The 12,682-nt window shown below is 39.7% G+C and overlaps 1 long non-coding RNA gene across 1 annotated transcript in view; it reads left to right on the forward strand.

Moving 5' to 3' along the window:
- LOC125630996 (uncharacterized) overlaps positions 1-12,682 on the forward strand; it is a 49,319-nt gene that overhangs the window by 2,453 nt on the left and 34,184 nt on the right. The gene's annotated exons all lie outside the window — the stretch shown is intronic.

The following is a 12,682-nucleotide window of genomic DNA, read 5'->3' on the forward strand; positions in this document are numbered from 1 at the left end:
TGTGCCTCTGGGTGGTGTTGAGCGGGTAGATGTTTACACAGCACTTTAAAGAATATTGGTGCTAGAGAAGTGCTAAGAAATGGAAGGGATTTATATTAGGGCATCCTGTCCATTGTCCTGCCAGCGCTTGGTGATTCCCTGTGGTATATTCTTCAGAGTTTCCTCACCTAGTTTAAATAACTCCAGATCTGGGACTCCCACTACTTACTTTTGGAAGACGTTTATACAGCCTAATAGGCATCATTAGTAGAAAATCTATTAGGCCTCATTTAAAACATTTTAAATTTACCTTTGGCCACTTCCAAGCCCTTTGACAACCCCAACCAATAATTCTCTCTTCATGGTTTTTATATCTACCTGATTTCAGAACATTATTATTAATTAATTATCACAGGTTTGTGTCCTTGACCAAGGCTGCTTCTCAGTTCCCTTTTCTCTCACCAACAAGGCTGTGTTCTTGCTCCGGCACTATTTAGCATCGTGTTGCAGCTGTTCTAATCGATGCATTCAGACTGTAGCATTTATATGCAGTATTGTATGGATGAAGATGTCTTGAGGCTGCATCATCAGCATGTGATGACAAGAGTTATGAAGACAGTTATTAGCGAATTACTGTTTGCTGATGATTGTGCTTTATTGGCCCATAACCTCAGGGACATTCACTGACTGCTTTGAGTGTGCAGCAAAACATTTTGGCTTAATGATCAGACTAAAGAAGACAGGAAGTAGTGCAACTACTCCAGTTGTGACCATTAATAATAAACCACTCAAGATTGTTGACAAGTTTTGCTACCTAGGCAGTGTCATTTCTCAAGATGCAGTGTTTGACAATGACAATATGAAGCACATTGGTGCAGCCAGCGATGCCTTTGGAAACCTTCAGTGTTGTCTCTGGAACAAGCAGGGTGTCAAACTGCAAACAGAAATTGATGTTTACCATGCTGTCGTCATCACCACATTGCTCTATGGCTGCAATATATGGATTACTTATTGATGCCACATAAAACCATGGACCAATTCCATCTATGATGTCTGTGTTTTCTCCCCATGTGTGGCCCCATGCTTTATTTGCTGCAGACCATTCAAACCTATTCTGAGGACAGAATTAATAATTTTCTCATGGGCTTTTCTTTGGCACTCATCACTTACTTCATACTGAATTTATTTTCACAACACCTCTGTGAGGTAAGGGGGAGGAGTGTTATCCCTAATTTAACTAAGGCACAGAAAGATTAAGGTCAAAAGTATCCACTAATTTTGGACACACAATTTGAGATGTCTAGGTCCTGATTTTTCAGAATACTTAACATTATATAGCACTTTATATGTTCAAAGCGCAACTCTCATTGACTTCATTTGCAGCTATGAGTACTCAGCACTTCTACAGATCGGACCCCAGCACCTCAAGTGAGGCATCTAGAAAATTAAAAACATACAAGTAGTGATTATGTCTGAAAAGTATGGTTTAAGTGACTTGCCCAGCATCACATAGGATCTCGGTGGCGGCGGGGGGGGGGGAATAGAATCCAATTCTCCAGGTCAGCATTCAACTGCTTTAATCATGAAACTGTCCTTTCTCTTCCTGCAATCGCCTTATTCACTCTTCCAATTTCTGCAGCAAATGAGGCAGAGGTCCTATAGACAACAGTTTCCTTCAGTACACAACCCTGATTCCTCCCCAGAGCACTGAATGAGGCAGGGGTCCTGTGGAAAAAACAGTGTGTGATCATGTATTTAAAAACTGTATCATAATGTGTACACACAAGATAGCACTTTACTTGATTTATGACTCTATTCCATACAGAACATAGAGCCTTCATTACTGCCTACCATCTTTGTTGGTCTCTTGCTGTAGTCTTAGCTTCTTCCCATATCATTTTAATGGCTTTCAGTTCTGCTTCAGTTGTGTGTTTCCATGTTCTCCTTTGTCTGTGTAATGTGTTGGGGTCCACCCAGACCAGTAAAGGGTTCTGTCACCACCTGCCCTGTTACATTGGAGGCCTTAATGCTGTGCAGTTGTGGTTCAATTCCCCAACACCAGTAACCTGCCTGCAAGCATAGGATCTCACCCTGGTTCTCATCAGCCTAGTTACACCTTGCAGGGTAACACCAACAGACCTGGCCATTCTGAGTCTCCCCAAATACAGCCTCCTTGAGTTCTTGATTAACAGACGCTCGGACCCTTCCAGTTCATCATCCCCAGAGATGTAAAAGCAGCTTATTTTGGCATATACACTCCACATAGTTTGCACACTACAGATCTCTGTGGGATAAAAATAAACAAAAAAGTGTATTTAATAGAGAAAAAAACAGAGATTCAAAGACGAAATAGTAAGGAAAGCAAACACATACAAGTTACACAAAAAAACCCCATAAAGCACAACCATTACACTTTCATATTAGATGAAATCCCTTTTCTAATAAGAGATACCTATTGCCTTAATCAGTATCACAGCACACCCCTTCGTGATAGGAGGGATCCAGCATTCATGGTAACCTCCTGTCTCAAGACTGCCTCCCAACTTCTGGATTAAAAACAAAGTCAATTCCGAGTCTGCTGGCTTTTTCCTTTTTTCCTTCTCAGTACAGGGTGACTCATTGTTGATCAAAGTAGAGAAATTCCTTCCTGACTTGATGTGCTTTTCAATTTCGATTTGTCTCAGTGTTGTAACTTGTTTGAATTTAATAATGATTTGAGATTGTCAAATAACAAACTTGAATAGAATTATTTAATCAAAGATTGTCAATCAGAGAGTAATATAGCACTATACAGAGTACAGAAAGAATAGCTACATTATCACCCTTTGTGTAAGGTAAAGAGCTGGGATCTGTATCTCTTCTCTGTAACTGGCAGGATGCTGGAAGCCTGCACACCCCAAAATAATTTACAAACTTTCCTGTCCTTTTATAGGGCATGAGACAAAGAATATAAGAACATAAGAATGACCATACTGGGTCAGACCAATGGTCCATCTAGCCCAGTATCCTGTCTTCTGACAGTGGCCAATGCCAACTGCTTCAGAGGGAATAAATAGAACAGGTAATCATGAAGTGATCCATCCCGTTGCCCATTCCCAGCTTCTGGCAAACAGAGACTAAGGACACTTCAGAGCATGGTTTTGCATCCCTGCCCATTCTGGCTAATAGCCATTGATGGACCTACCCTTCATGAACTTATCTAGTTCTTTTTGAACTCTGTTATAGTCTTGGCCTTCACAACAACTTCTGGCAAAGAGTTCCACAAGTTGACTGTGCTTTTTGTGAAGAAATACTCCCTTTTGTTTGTTTTCAACCTGCTGCCTATTAATTTCATTTGGTGACCCCTAGTTCTTGTGTTATGAGAAGGAGTAAATAACACTTCCTGATTTACTTTTTCCACACAAGTCATGATTTCAGAGACCTCTAGCATATCCCCCCTTAGTTGTCTCTTTTCCAAGCTGAAAAGTCCCAGTCTTATTAATTCTCCTCATATGGAAGCTGTTCCAGACCCTAATAATTTTTGTTGCCCATTTCTGTACCTTTTCCAATTCCCATATATCTTTTCTTGAAGAAACTCCTTTTTGGAGGGAAAAATACTTTTCCACGATCAATTTTACCAAGTGTTCTGTTTTCCTAATTAATAATAGAATTTCTTTTGTAGTCCTCAGTTTACTTGATTGATAAGCAAAAAGGAATCTCTAATCTGGTCTTTATTACTAACATCTGTGGCAACTGACAGTTCTTAATGAGTTAAAACATCTTTCAATGGGTTATTATTTCATCCTTTACAGAACCCATCTGCAGTAATAAGTATCCCTTGTCAATCACCTAGTTTTGTTTATAACATACATGTATAGATATTTTTCATTAGTTGGAGGGGTCTTTTCCCTGGACACTTGGACTATATTAGTAAAGTCAGAGTAAAAAGCAGGGTTAAAAGGTTACACACATTCCATTACTGATTTCAATTTTCCTTTACCCATTATGTTCAATTGAAGGACAATTAACGTTTTAGTTTGCATAGATACAGGGTACTAAATAATTTGATACAAAATGTAAAAAGGATTTTCGTTAGCACATAAAATAATTCTGAGAGTTTGAAATTTGCTTCACTCTGTCATCACCCTTTTGACAGGCATCTGACCAAAACTCTTTTTCTGGTTTTGTTTTCTGACATAGACTGCCGATAGAAATGATAATGTCACTGAAACCACGCAAAAATTTGCTATGAAACCTGTGAGAGGTTGGACATGTTTTAGGAACAGGCCCATTCAAAATAGCTTCCACTTTCAGGGGAGCTCTTGAGTTAGACCAGGTTTGTTAAACAACCCCCCCCCCCGCTTTTTTTAGCTTTGTAACACAGCCATGATTTCTTTCTTTTCTCATGGGATTAGTTCTTCACATAAACTATTGCTTTCTAAAGGGGTCTCCCCCTGACTCTCAGGGATTCCAGTCCAACACCTGGCTTGTTATATCATTCAATTCTTTCCTGCATGTGTGTCCTAGCCATCTCCATTTATATTCCAAAATTTCCTGTCCTATGTGTTTTTATTTCATCCTCCACCAAAGCTTTTTATTGGTAATTTTCTGGCCACCTGATGCTGAGGATTTCTTTAAAGCAGCTGTTTATTAAAAAATAAAATGGAGTTTGGATAATAAAGTATTTATAAATCTCCAAGTTTCAGTACCGTATAGTAAGACTAACTTTACAATGGTGTTACATATTCAAAGTTTAGTTTGGAGAACAAGGTTTCTGTTTCTCCAAATTGGCTGTAGGGTTGCAAAGACATGTCTGACTTTCAGCGTTCTGACTCACTGTCTTTGACTGTTTCACTTGTTTTGGTTACGATGCTGCCAAGATATAGGAAGTGTTGGAGCTTTTCTATGCCAATTCCAGAAAGTGTTATTGATGTTTCTCATTGTGTGTTGATTCTCATGGTTTTAGTTTTTTCAGTGTTGATTTTCAACCCTGCTAACTGTACCTAGTTCTGGAGATCATTTGTTTTATCTTGCATATCTCTATGGGTATGGGACAGCTGGTTCATGTTGTCTGAAAAGTTGAGATCATCTAGCTTTTGTGTGGAAGTCCATTGTATATGGCTGTTGTGTGGTCTTTCTCATTGCCCAATCCATTACTAGTAGGAATTTATGGGTGACTTAAGACATCCTTTTCTGATGCCAGTAGGTTCTTTGAATGGCTTAGTCAGTTCACTGTTATGTATTACTTGGCATGTTATATTTTCATAGATGCTTTGAATAATATTCATACATTTCTGGGGGATTCCACAGTGGTGTAGCAACTTCCAGAAGACTGTTCTTTGCAGTGTTCTTCTAGCTGTGTTGGTCCCAGGATACTAGAGACACACTATAGTTGGTCTAATAAAATATATTATCTCACCCACCTCTCTAATAAGACTGTTCTAGTCACTGTGTGAAAGGCTTTTTGGAAATCTATGAGATTCATGTACAGTGGTGATTAAAATTTGATTGACAGTTCTATGATGACACTTAGGGTTACTATTAGATCTATACGTGATTTCTCCGATCTGAACTCTGCCTGTTCTTGTTGTAGCCTTCAATCTGCTGCTTTCTTTAGTTTGTCTAGGATAAAGAATATAAGTATTTTACTTGGGATGGACAGCAATTGACTTCCCAATTTTTTCACTGACTGCTTGTCTATCTCACCAACATAAGTTGGTCCAATAAAAGATATTACCTCACCCACCATGTCTCTTTAGTCTTCTTTGTCTGGCAGTTTCACTATATGACCATTTCCCCACTCATTTAGTAGTTTCTTTTTCCCATAACTTTTGTAAGAGGCCTACCAAAATGCCTACAATGTTGTTTGAGTCTGCCTTAAAGTCCTTCATTGGTATTTGGTCTGGACCTGGTGCTGTTCCACTTTTTAACAACTTGACTGCCCTCTCTACTTCTACTCTAGTGATAGGTCCTAATTCAACATCCAGATATTCTTTTTCCTCTATGTCTGGAGCATTGTCCACTGGCTCAGTAGCTGACTTAAATACTACTTCATATATTTATTTGTTCTGTTGTCTTTGCTGTTCAATTACCCTCATTGTAATGGACTTGTGTTTGTTCTTTTTCTGACAACTGTCTAGCGATGTTGTATAGTGTCTTCATGTCATTTTGTGCTGCAGAACTCTGTGCACATGCTGCCATTTTGTCTATAGAATCTTGTTTGTCTTTCCTTTCACTTTTTTGATCTTCTTGTTCTTTGTGGCATAATCCTCCTCAGATCACTGTTCTTGTTCTGGACAGAGTTAGTTTTACATCTTCTATTTTCGGCAGTGTTCAAACAACCGTTCATTGTGGTGTTTTTTTCTGAACCACCACTTTGCAGGTTTTGATGCAAGTTTCCTTTCCACATTTCCGTTTGCCTTCTACTGGTCCGTTTTCTACATCTTCAAGTGCCTAGTATCTGTTTGTTCAATTCTAAACTCTTGTTGTGTTGTCATCTGTTTTAGCTTGATGATAATCTAACGTGGGCATCTCTGTTGTTCAGCTCTCTTTTTTGTTCTTATTTTTATTCTCACTTAAGTTACCACTAATTCATAGGCCATTCCCACGTCTGCCCCATTTCTGCTACTTACATTCTCTAAAGTTCTTCTCCATTTGTGCCAAATTGCAACACAATCAATTTGGTTCTGTGATCTGGTGACCTCCAAGTTATCTGGTGAATAGTATGGTGAGGGAAAATTGTTCCTCCAATGACTAGGTCATTGATTCCACAAAAATCAGTAAACATTTCACCATTTTCATTCATTTTACTGAGGCCTTGCTTCCCCATAATTATTTCCCTGCCAGTGCGATTGCTTCATACTTGAGAATTCATGTCTGCAGTTAATAGGAGGACATCCCTTTTTGGGACTTTGTCTACTACTCTCTGTAGCTGTTCATAGTTTTCTTTTTCCTCTTGGTGAGATTGATTTGTTAGAGCATAGCACTGAATAATGGACACTTTCTGGAACTTGGATGTAAATCATGCCATTATAATCCATTCCAAAACTGGTGCCCATCCTATCAAATTTTAGCTGTGCCCACACCATTTCTATGTATATCACTGGCATTTATTAGCCCAGAGTATAATAGGATGTGTCCAGCTGACAAAATTATTTGTCCTGTTGTTACTCATCTTACTTCATGTTGGCCTAGTGTATCTGGTTTATATCTGTCCATTTCTTTTGTTACTTGGGTCATTTTACCAGACCTATGTAGTGTCTGCACATTCCACATATCAATTTTAGTTATGGATTTAGAAGAGAGCAAATTCATTCATTTATCCTTCCCCATGGACTGTGCCTTTATATGGTGGGAAAGCTTGTGTGCTGTCATGACCCTGAGAGCTGTGCTTACTGGAGTATAAATATTAGGACCATGCATACCAGACATGTCAAAGTGTAGGAGCCAGACCAAAGGCAGTCCACTGGTCCTCCTGGTAGGGGTGGGAGTGGGCTAATGACCCATTCCTGTTAAAAATAAAAAAACAAAAACAAAGCTGTTACAGAAACCTACATTACCACTTAGCTCAACAAACTCAACTCAGTTAGACCTAGAAGAGAGATGACGTGAAGTGGCCAGACCTGTAAGGTACTCTGCTGATCAATTTGCTCTCTCCAAAAACAAGGTCACACAGGCAATCTGCATTCTGGCATTTCCTGACTTTTGAGTGCTTGATTTTGTAATCTTAATAATGTTCTTTTGTTGTTGTTTTTATATGTATTTTCCTATCTTTTAAAAAAAATAAAACTGAAAAAAACCAGAAATTCCATCATGTGGCATCATACTGATACCCACTGATACCTGGGGCATCTGCCGGGCTGGAACCTTTAGGTCCACTGCACAGACCTCTGCCACTTGAGGTAATGGAGTAACTGATAAGAGTAGTAGTTTGTCATCCACTATATGGACCGGTGATAGAGAGGGTTGGGATACCTTGCCAGTGGTTTCACAGATATCTGCTGATACCAGAAGAATGGCGACATGCAGGAATCTCGAGTTCCATTCTAGGCTCCGAAAAGGAGTATGTTCTAGTGGGCACAGACTCCTCTGCCTATTGCCCCCATGCTTGATACCTTCTGCCCTGCTCCCCACAACCTGTCCCAGTCCTGTCTCTTCCCCATCCATGGCTCCTTGTCCTAGTCATATTCTCTTCACCTAGCCAGTCCCAGTCTCCACTCCTTAGGATTCTCATCCTAATCCCAGTATCCTTGTCTGGCAAGTTCCTCTTTCTCCTTCACTTCCAGTCTTAGTCTCATTGTCCAGCTATTCCCTGGGACGCAGCTCCTTGTTCCCAGTTTCTGTGTCCAGCCAGTCCCAGTTCTCTTTGTGACCCTCTCAATGCACACTGGCCCACTATACTGTTGCTCATATCAGGCCTGACACACTCACTACTGTCAACACATGGTTGTCATAATATGTATCTAAATGACGTCTTGTAAGGTATCATATGTAAACTGGTGACATACTGGTCCTGAAAATCATTGAATGATGTAAATGATGCACAAAGAGTTATATGTGCGTGTGCTGGAAATACGGTCTTAAAATAAGTTTAGGAGGCAGTGCATACATTGAGCCTTCCCTAGACACAGGAATGTTGATTCCCCTGTCTAACTGGCTTGATTACAAACAGAAGACAATGGAAACACAGTTACATATAAGGAAAACAAAACAATCAAGCTAACAGGCAATGGAGGAAAGAGCTAAGGTTGCTCAAAGGGGATCAGAATCTGCACCTCAGGAAGTCTTCCTGGCTCTTGAGGAAGACACAATAGACTTTGGGTAACATAAAGACTTATCTGTCACCTTGGGGACATAAGTTACAGCACCCTCTGATACTGTGAAAGTTGGATCCTCTGGCCCTGAGGTCTAGAAATGACAGTAACTTGATGTAGGTAAGAGACTTGCTTAGCCAAAGATTGTAACTTGCTCATATTAAGTTTTAGGCACTAGAAAGCATGTTTCTTTGTTTTGTTTATAACCATACCTGTCACTTTTTCTCTTGCTTAGTATCACTTACATCTCTGTTCTTTGTTAATGAACTTACTCTCAGTGCTGTTATATTGAAATAAGTGTGAGTCCTCAGCTAGACAAGCAGTCTGGTGTGTGCTCTCTCTCTTTGGAGGCAGCAAACTTAATAATATCTGTGAGTGTCCAGTGAGAGGGACTGGACACTGCAGAGAGATGTCTGATTGTTCACCTGCAAGGCAAGGTTTAGACTGGCAGAGTCTTGAGGTGTTTTCTGGCAAGGCAGATAAGCTGGAGTGTCAGGGAGTGACAGTGTAGCAGCACCAAAGCTTTCACTTGCCGAGGTAGAGGGGTAACACAATGGCTTACAGTTCTGGGTGTCCTGAGCAGAATGTCACACTCCCCGTTCACTCAAGCTCCTCATTCGATTTGTTTTGCCGCCTGCCCCCAGCGGAGTGGGGGAGGTCACTGAGAACACAGAAGAGACAAGTCCCTGCTGTCAGTTCAGGTGCCTGGCCCTGACACAGCCCACAGCAGCCTGGAGCTGTAATTACAGAGAAAGTCCAACTTCACCCCTTTAGCCCCAGGCTGGAGCATGCCCTTTGCAGATGGAATCTTGGGGGAATTTAGATACTAAAATCTAAGTATTGACCAAGTATGAACTTTGATTTCTCAAAGGTTTATAACTTGACCAAATTTGGGCAGATTTTCACAGTCATGACACAAAGACCACCCCGTGCCTATTTCATGTTCCTCTTCCAAAGCATGGGGGTGATAGAGATTTTCAAAATAAGTAAAGGATGCCAGAATTGTTTAAGGTGAGCAAAACAATGTGTTTTTCTCCCCAGACTTGTTCTCAGAAATGGCCGAAACATTTGGGCTGAAATTTTTCAAGCTAGGTGTCTTCCTCAGTCTGAAGTTTTATAAAATATTTCAGCCAAAGCAGCTAAGTTGGCTAAAGTCATAAGCAACTTGAAACAGGGTCTTATCATAGAAAGTATGAGGCAACCTTAATAATAGGTTGTTTTACCAGCCCTGCCTATAATACAGCATAAAAACCAGGAAAAGAGAAGAATCCATTTTATAAATAAATAAAATAAAATGGGCTAGTTGTTAAGTCCATATATAATTTCTTTTCATCTTTCCTTATAAATCAACCCTTACTGTCCAAGTAACAAACATAGTGAGGTAAAAATCTCAGGTGCATGCTGTCAGCATTTCTAAGCTTGGAGAAAGAATAGGAATACATGCGTAACACTGTGTTATAAGTGAACCATGATCACAGTTTGACTTTGGAAATATAATCATTAGATAAGCCAGCCCCAAAGGGTATCACCATTAGCTGTCCCGCTTGGCGTTAACGTCACAGGCTGGAATGTTGAGGTTTTGTTGTTAAACCCCTAGTAAAGCAGGACGGAATCTGGGTCATGTTAAGCTTTTATACTGCCAATGTTGCACATAGTGGCCTCCATACAGTTAAGAGTGACTCCATCAGGAAGCTGAATAACGGTCTTATACAGTTACTATTTATTTCTTCTGGATATATGGAAATGATGGTTTAACAATAAAATGAGAATTATATATATGAAATATTTGTCTCTACATGTGGTATGTGAGGCAGACTTTCAAACTGACTGCACATTTGCTGATCCTACACATATATTATATGCCATTTTCACTATGTAGGTCTGTTTCCATAAACATGATTTCTGTGCAAGAAAAATAACTTTTCCATTTCAGGACAGTGAGCAATTATTGTTTTAGATTCCACACTAAGCACTCATGCTATTTCAGAGCATCCATTTTGAACTCTGGTTTCTAAATGAAAACCAGCAATCTTATTGTTCAGGTTTAACACCTGGTAGTAGTGTGAAATAGAACAAAGTATTTTTGGGATTTTTTTTCTTCAGGGCCAAGCAAAGAGTTTAGAATATCCTCAAAGATACTATCCAAGTAACCCTTAATCCCCAGCATGCCTATGACATTTCCATTTTCTTCATTTAAGGCCTGATTCAAAGCCCATTGAAAGACTCTCACTGATTTCACTGGGTATTGGATTGGTCCTTAATCTCTTAATTTGATTGCAATGTTTTACTGAGGGCAAATTTTGTTGCTTTAGTCAGATACTTTGGAATTTAGTTTTATTTAAGTAAATGCTCAGGAGGAATGCTCTTTTGTCCTTTTTACTCTTCTGAAAAGGACAAAATAGAGGTCTAAGTAAATCTTCTATTTTTGTATGGCTACCACGAGCATAACCTGCACCTGTTTCATTCTGTGCACCAGATGGACCATCTTGGGGTAGAATTAGGGTTGTGTCATAAAGGTTGTTGTTGTCTGTGGAACTCTGAAGCATTTGTTGAAGAAGTAGAAGGTGTTTAGTGAATGAGACAGTGGATTTCAGGAAGAGAAAAGGGTGGTGTCCTAGTTAAGGCAGTTGAATGCCACCTCAGAAAGGTGGATTCTATCCCTGCCTTTGCCACAGAGTTTCTGTGCTATGGTAGGCAAATCAGTTACACCAAATTTTTCAGAAGTGGCCATTAGCTGTGTGCTCCTCATTTTTTGGACGCCCACCTTGACACCCTGGAGCCTGATTTGCAGAAAGGCTGAGATCTCACGACTGCAAGTGAGTCAAGGGATGCTATACGTTTAAGATAGAGAGTGCTATCTAATGCTGAGTAATCTGAAAAATCAGGTTCTAGGTGTCTTGAATTGGGCACCCAGAAGGGGTGGAGACTTTTTACCTTAATTTTGCTGTTCTTCAGCTCCCCATGTGTAAAATGGAGATAATAATCCCCCCTCTTTCACAGGGGTGTTATGAAAATAAATGAATTAATGTTTGTGAATCACGTGAATGCTATAGTGATGACTGCCACAGATAAACCCAGGAGGAAATTATTACTTCTGTCTTCAGATCAGGGTTTGAATAGTGTGCAGTAAATAAAGCATAGGGCCAGATTTTGAACAATGAGGATAAGACAAAATATTGAGTAGCTGCCCATTAAGTGAGCCCTGTCCATCATGTGCACCGAATAAGATGTGGGTCCTGTGGGAAAAAATAGTATGTGATTGTGTAATTAAAGACTGTACCATAATGAATGCACACAAAGAGACTGAATTCAGGTTCACCTTAATTCTGGCTATTCCTAACTTTTGAGTGCTTGACTTTGCAACCTGAACAATGCTCTTTTAAAAAACTATTTATTTATTTGGGATGTTTTAATGGGTTTACAAATCCTTGCCATGCAAATATCAGAGACAAAATCATATTCATTAGCACAGTGAGCTTTTGTTTAGAGAAACATTATACACTAATATAATAATCTGATCTCTCTATTTAACAGGATATGACCATACCACAGAGAGAGTCTTTACATTACTCCTGAAAAATGCTCTTTTAAAGCATTTTTTGTGTGTAATGCTCTATATAGGTTCTTATATTGCTCGCATCATGATAAAGTACCTTCCAGTGGTGCTTTAACCAACTTGGCTAACATTTGTCCCATGTGTTTCATTCTATCTCTCATCCTCTTCCCAGGAGGAGAACTGTTTGTGTAGTGTTTTGGTTTAGCAGAGGGTTTTTGTTTAATTTAATTTTTTTATGGCCTCCTTGCTATGTGTTTATATTAGAGAAGGCAGAGGCGACAAAGGCTGCTGCATTTGGAGAAAAGGGTGATGAGGGTTGTGATGGTTCTTAGTTCCTATGGGACCTCGTTCCATG

Source organism: Caretta caretta, chromosome 2 (genome assembly GCF_965140235.1).
Source record: "Caretta caretta isolate rCarCar2 chromosome 2, rCarCar1.hap1, whole genome shotgun sequence".
Taxonomy (NCBI): domain Eukaryota; kingdom Metazoa; phylum Chordata; order Testudines; family Cheloniidae; genus Caretta; species Caretta caretta.